We start from the raw sequence: 6495 nt of genomic DNA on the forward strand, positions 1-6495 counted from the left end.
ATCGTTCTGTGAATACTAACTAAATTACTAATAATGACTGTATTTTCCGAGGCCCATGATACGGCTATAGAATCTGTGGAGCGTGTGGATGTGTGTGTGTGTGAGGCAAAGACACGATTGAGGAAATTTCCTGATTGATATCACCTGCGAAACGATCTGATCATGTGATACCCGGATATTGTGAAGCCTTTTTAAGAGCATGCGCAAAATAAAATGTTTGTCGAGTTCCCAGACCAATGATTGACACTGCTGTACGGCAGTTCTCTCGTGAGTACTTTCAAACGCTACGAAAAGTTATCATTTTGATTACTGTTAAAACGCTAAGGCTGATGCCAGACTGACTACCGCAACAGAATCAAATCACATTTGGGTGTTGATACTAGCGTATTAGTATTACAATGTAGCTGCCAGAAAATCATAGCCTGTGAAATGACCATTTTGCTGTTTTGCAATAGTACCACAAGAGTCCGCTGCCTGCAAATATTTTGCATACCACTTCGTCACATATTATGGCCGTTTCCGTAGAAATCTAATATAATGAGCAATTTTTCAATCGATATTGAAAACTTTATGCAATACAATGATAATTCCATCTCTTGACTTTCAAAACATTTAAATTATTTTTATTTCCATTTTCCTCTGATTCAATTTCAGTACAATTTCTTGTTAGGGAAAACTCAATGACTTGGTTTGAATTTTAAAGGATTCGCTTGCTTTTTTTTGAACCACCTTTCTGTGTTTCAAATCAGATCAAGCAGGAAATTGTTGTTGAAAGAAAACATCAGCTCCAAACACATCCGACCCGCACAGAGCATTCATGGAAGTGACAGAAGGACAGGGCCGGTCCATCTTGTTGGCTGAAAGCACGCACGCGCGCACACAGGCCTGATCTGAACTCATGCAGCAACACACATGAACATGTGTTAGAGGATCTGACTGAGCCACAATTGGTTAGCGTCCCCCCTCCCCCCACCAAAGGACTCTCAGAGGGGTCTGCTGCGGCACTCTGCTCCAGGGGGCCTGAAAATGCTGAGAGTGAGCACTTTTCCCTTGATTTCTATATTTGGCCCAAACATTGGAGGACTTCCGCCTCTCACATTTCCCACAGTTTCTAAACATGCTGCATCACAGTGCCGTGAACCGCTCATGTCCGCTGCGTGTGGATACAAATAACACGAAGGCCCCTAAGTCATAGTGGCAATTCGATCCCACTGTGACAAGAATGTTGTGCTCAGGGAGTGAGGAAACATGCAGAAACCGCGCCTGCTTTTTCTGCAAGGCCCAGTGCTTAGTCCGCCATGTCGACGCCGGCCACAGCAAAAGGAATTTGGAAAAGGGACTCTTCCGCGAGCCCATCCCCCACTCCCCAAACAGGAAGACACGATTTAACCGGTCACCACCCAAATGAGCAACAAAGTCACATTCAGAGATTTGCTGTTTTTGCTAAAATCCAAAGAGACCAATGAACACTAAATGAGCTGGGAAGGAAAAATTATCTGTTCAAGATCTTAAAATACAGATTTGAAAATAGTGTAGTGTATTTTTGTTGTATCTTAACGCATGTAAGACATTTATTATGATTAAAAAATGTGTTGTATATCGCTCATTTAAAATAAACAACCTGACGATTACTCTTCAACCTGTTATTGTGAATTCTGTGAAAGTCGAAAAACCATCACAAAGACACCCAGGAGATGTTCAGAAACAGATTTTCTTGTGACCAAGAAATATTGAACATGTTCCAAATTTGGGGAGAATTTAGAAAGATAGAAACATTTTCTTATAAATATACTTATATTGCAATTACAATTGAATTGTACAACAGAAAAATACTAGATTACTAAAATTGAATGACTACGCGTTTTTGTGTTGTGTCACATTACTACAGTGAGACCTCAACTTAAAAACACCTTATCTTACAAACGTTTCATCTTAAGAATGTCAAATTTATGAAAATTAAACCTTATAATAAGCACTATTTTCATAATGCACACCCACCACGGCTGGCGGAGTGTTCTTCGGCGGAAGCACACGACCGAACAGCGCTCCAGCCGGCGCTACTTTCCACACCCCCTCTCATTGAATGCACACGTCGATGCCTACTTGTAGCTTTTTCTGACCTGTTGGACCACAACATTGCAATCAATCAAGATGTGAAATAGTTGAACCTTCTTTACCTTTTCTTCATTGTGTTGTTGTCATTCACAAATATTCAAAAAGTAAGAACCCTTTTCAGAAAAAGGAATCGGGTACAGATAATTGCAAAATTATTATGCAAGTATCGACCATAATCGAATCTCACACTGTATCAAACAACTTTATATTGTGTATGACATCAGTAACTTGCAACACTGTATTGTATACAACAGGGGTCCGAAAAATATGGCTCTTGAGTCTTGAGTTTTGATGATTGTATCTGGCTCGCAGAAAAACAAAAATCTCTTTTTGGCTGCTCATTTCCTGTTTATATCTGCAGTGGGCTGAAAGAGCAAATTGGAGTGGATGATATTGGCCTAGTTAGCTTCAGGAGCAATTTTGATTAGATGAAACTGCACTATGTTGCCGTTGCTGTCAAAACAGGTAAACACCCCCTACTTGAATAAACCCACGTGGTCATTAGCTCATAGTTAAGGACTAAGAAAATAAAATGGCAAAAAGAAAAAAAAGGATGATGAGTATTGTACACTTCAGGTTGAATGGACCGAAGGATTTTCCTTTGTGAATAGAACAGGTTCTCCTGTGATTCTAATTTGTAATGAAACAGTCAAATGTGAGTGGCACTTTGACAAGCCGCATGCTACATTTGCATCGATATACTTCTGCAAAAGACAGCAGAAACCAAGTGTGCAAGCTACTGAGCAGCGTGCAGGCTAGTAACTTTGCGTTTGGACCCGGCCAGCTGACTTCTATTCCGATAGTTTTTTTTTTAACCAATCACGAGGGACGGAAAACCATTCACATTAATGGTTTATTATCACAAAATTATTTGAAAGACTACACTTTGACATTTTGTTTAAATCTTTATGTTTTCACATGTATGTGGGTCACGTTTGTACGCTGAAGCCTAAATGGACTAATAGAATTAATTTCATCAAACAACTTAATTCTGTGAAGAAAACAATTAGTTCAGAAAAGTGAATTAACTCGAGCTCAAAATCCTTTTGGAGCGATGAAAACTTTAATTGATTCTCAGAGCTGAACAAAAGGCTGAATATTCATGTTCCCCATGTATATGGGTCAGGCTTACACCTTGAAGCCTAAATAGTCATCATCGGACTTAATTCTATACTTAAGTGTCACGATTTGGTCGGGAGACTCCCGATTTTAACCACAATACTCACTTTATGAAGCAACTATTGACACAATACAGACAGTTCATTTGTAAGGTGAAACAAAAACTGTAAAAACATATTCTAATTGGATGTATAAATAAACAATTAAAACATTTTAGTGTTATTATAATTTACACTTTTGTAAGACACATTATTTTAACACACACCACAGAGCTAAGTTTTCTGAAACTTAACATGAATGTAACTGTGAAAAAAAACAATTAGTTCGTAAAATGTGAATTACTTATATATGTATAACACATAACTATTTCTAAATAGTTTTTTTTGCTCTTAGTCAAAACGGTTCCCTCCCGACCGCTGCTGTATTGTATACAATCGAAGTAACTTGCAGAGGAAGCATCAATCTCATCAGGGGGAGCTGTTCACCCTCAACCCGCGAGTAATACACACACGAATGTATCTGCCCACATTCATAAAAGTGAGGGAGGTCCCTAATTCCACAATAGCCTATAGGGCTTCAGGTTCATGTAAGAACCTGTCAGAGAGAAGACACATGTTTATGAATGAACACGCTGCCGCTGTGCTCACTCCACACTGCCATTTGATGTGCATCATCGCATTGTGGTCGGGATGCACACGTGTGTGGAAGCATCTCGCCAATGATGGAAAGGTGCCACTCACTAGAAATAAGAGTTGAGTGTTGTGGATGAACCCGCTTGTTGTGACCATGACAAAAGTGCGTCCCGCGAGGCTGCTCCTAGTCAATGTGATGTTTTTGTGCAAAGTGCTCCGGGATGACGGCTACGCCGAATGCCAGCGGGCATTAGAAGAGCGAGCGGCCATCTGCCAGCCTCGCGAACTAGCAACCCCACCAGCTGCAGTCGCAAAACGCCCTAGCAAGCAGGACGTGCATGCAGCTTCTGACGTCTGCGGCCACACTGCGCTGCGAAGCCCACAAAGAACCGGGAGCGGAAACAATGCGAATGGAGCCCTCAAACGCCGCGTAGGTTCAACGTTTGTCCGAGCAACTGCCCAGCACAGCACATCGACTCACTTCGGATGACTGCTTTGCGCGTCTATTTCCCCGCCGCGTGGAAAAGAACACGCCGAAAGGGGACTCATGCAGGGGGACTTTAATACCCTGACATGGCGACGGCAAGAAACGGAAGGGAGCTTTTTACCATTTTGGAAACCAGCGCGGATACAGAAAGTAGTGCGGCGTGCGACGGCCAAGAGTACCCGTTAAATCTTTCTGCCGGTGTGAAGTGGTTTGAAATTCCGTACAAAAAGCCGGACTCCGACGACGAAGACGGAGCGCGGGAGGAGGAGGAGGAGGGCGAGTACGAGGAGGAAGAGGAGGACGGTGTCAACGGCGGAGGTGGCGCGGGGGAGAATTGCTCAGCGAACGCGGCTACGGCGGCTGCGGCGACTGCGGCGGCCGCCGGCAGCCTTGTGGCCGGGCCGGGCTGCAACATCATTTTGGTAACTGGGAGCAATGGACTCAAGCACGAAGAGGAGGACAACTCGGAGGAGTGCTACTATTCCACTTCCACTAACTGCTCCGATGTCGCCTCGAACGACTCTGACCTCGATTTCTCCGATTTGGAGGAAGAGGAAGAGGAGCGAGCGAGCTTTCTCGGCTACGATGAAGACTTGTTCGAGGACTGCACGTCTCCGGACTTCTGGGGCGAACCGGACCAGGTGATTTCGATCGAGACTTTTAATGCTTCCAGCGGCCCTCAGCACTCGCTGGGAGAGGACGCCGAGCCCCGCGACTATTTCCAAACACTCTTCCCAGATTCGCTTTTTGAACACATGGTGGAACAAACAAACAACTACGCCCTCTACCGGCAAAGGAGGAGCGGCAAAACAGACTCGCTTTGGCACCCGACCCACGCCAGGGAGATGAGAGCCTACGTGGGCCTCAACATCCTTATGGGCATCAATCAGCTGCCAGAGAGCGGCATGTACTGGGCCAGTGACATTTTCATCGGCAACGCCGGCTTTAAAAAGACCATGACGGCGAGGCGCTTTGAGAAGCTCACCCAGTATCTACAACTTTGCGACAGGGAGACCGAGCCCGTGCGAGGCGAGCGCGGTTACGACGGCCTTTTCAAAATCAGGCCTCTCCTGGATGTGCTGGACAACACCATGTGGGACGCGTACACGCCCAACCGCTGTCTGACCATAGACAAGAGCGCCCTTGTCACCAAGGGCCATTCTTGGCCCGCTCACTCCATGCCCTCCAAGCCCCTGAGAAAAGGCTTGAGCGTGTGGATGCTGTGCGACTCGCGCTCGGGTTACTGCCACCGAGCTAAAATTCACGTGGGCCGGCCCAGTGAGGACCGTGCGGTGGTGCTGCAGGGATACCGCGTGGTCACCTCGCTTGTGCGGGGCCTGGAAGGTCAATATCATCACCTCTTCATAGACAGCTTGTTCAACTCGGTGCCTCTCCTCCAGAGACTGCTGAAGGACGGACTTTATGCCTGCGGGCCTACTCATTCGGGACGCAAAGGTTTCCCCGAGGTCCTCCGCCCTCGAAATGTGGGTAAGCTGTCCCAGGGGGAATTTTACCAGTGCCAGCGTGGCAACCTGGTCGCTACGGTAACACGGGACATCAAGGTCACGAGCTGCTTATCCACGAACTCTGCGCCGGGGATTGTGGGTATCAGCCCAGGGGAGCAGCACGGCCGCGAGACAGACGGCGAGGGCGACAGCGACAGCGTGGAGAGCTCAGGTTTGTCTTTGGGCCTCCCGAGGCCACTCCCCTTGCTGCTGTACCAGGACAACATGAAGGGAGTGCACGTGTGTGACCAACTGAGGGAGTGCTACCAGGTGGGCCGTCCGTGCCGAAAGTGGTGGCGCTACTTTCTGTGGTTTTACGTCAACGTGTGCATCGTCAACGCGTACGTCCTACTGAAGGAAAGCAAAGGGAGCGCAACGCCGCCCGGGCTCAACGGGAAGCAGTTGAGCCAACGCCACTTTCGAGTGCGGCTGGCCCAGCAGCTCATCGGAGACTACCAGGGTGCCAGGGGCATGGAGAGGGCCGCCAGGAAGAGGCACGCCGATTCGCCCATCGAGTACGGACATCGCCTGGAGCGCATGTCGGAACGCTCGCGGCGCTGCAGGAACTGCACCAACAAGGGATTACGGCATGAGAGCGTGTTTGGATGCAAGATATGCAATGTCCACCTATGCAGAG

Source organism: Hippocampus bargibanti, linkage group LG04, assembly GCF_051943395.1.
Source record: "Hippocampus bargibanti isolate YZ-2025 linkage group LG04, ASM5194339v1, whole genome shotgun sequence".
In the NCBI taxonomy this organism is placed as follows: domain Eukaryota; kingdom Metazoa; phylum Chordata; class Actinopteri; order Syngnathiformes; family Syngnathidae; genus Hippocampus; species Hippocampus bargibanti.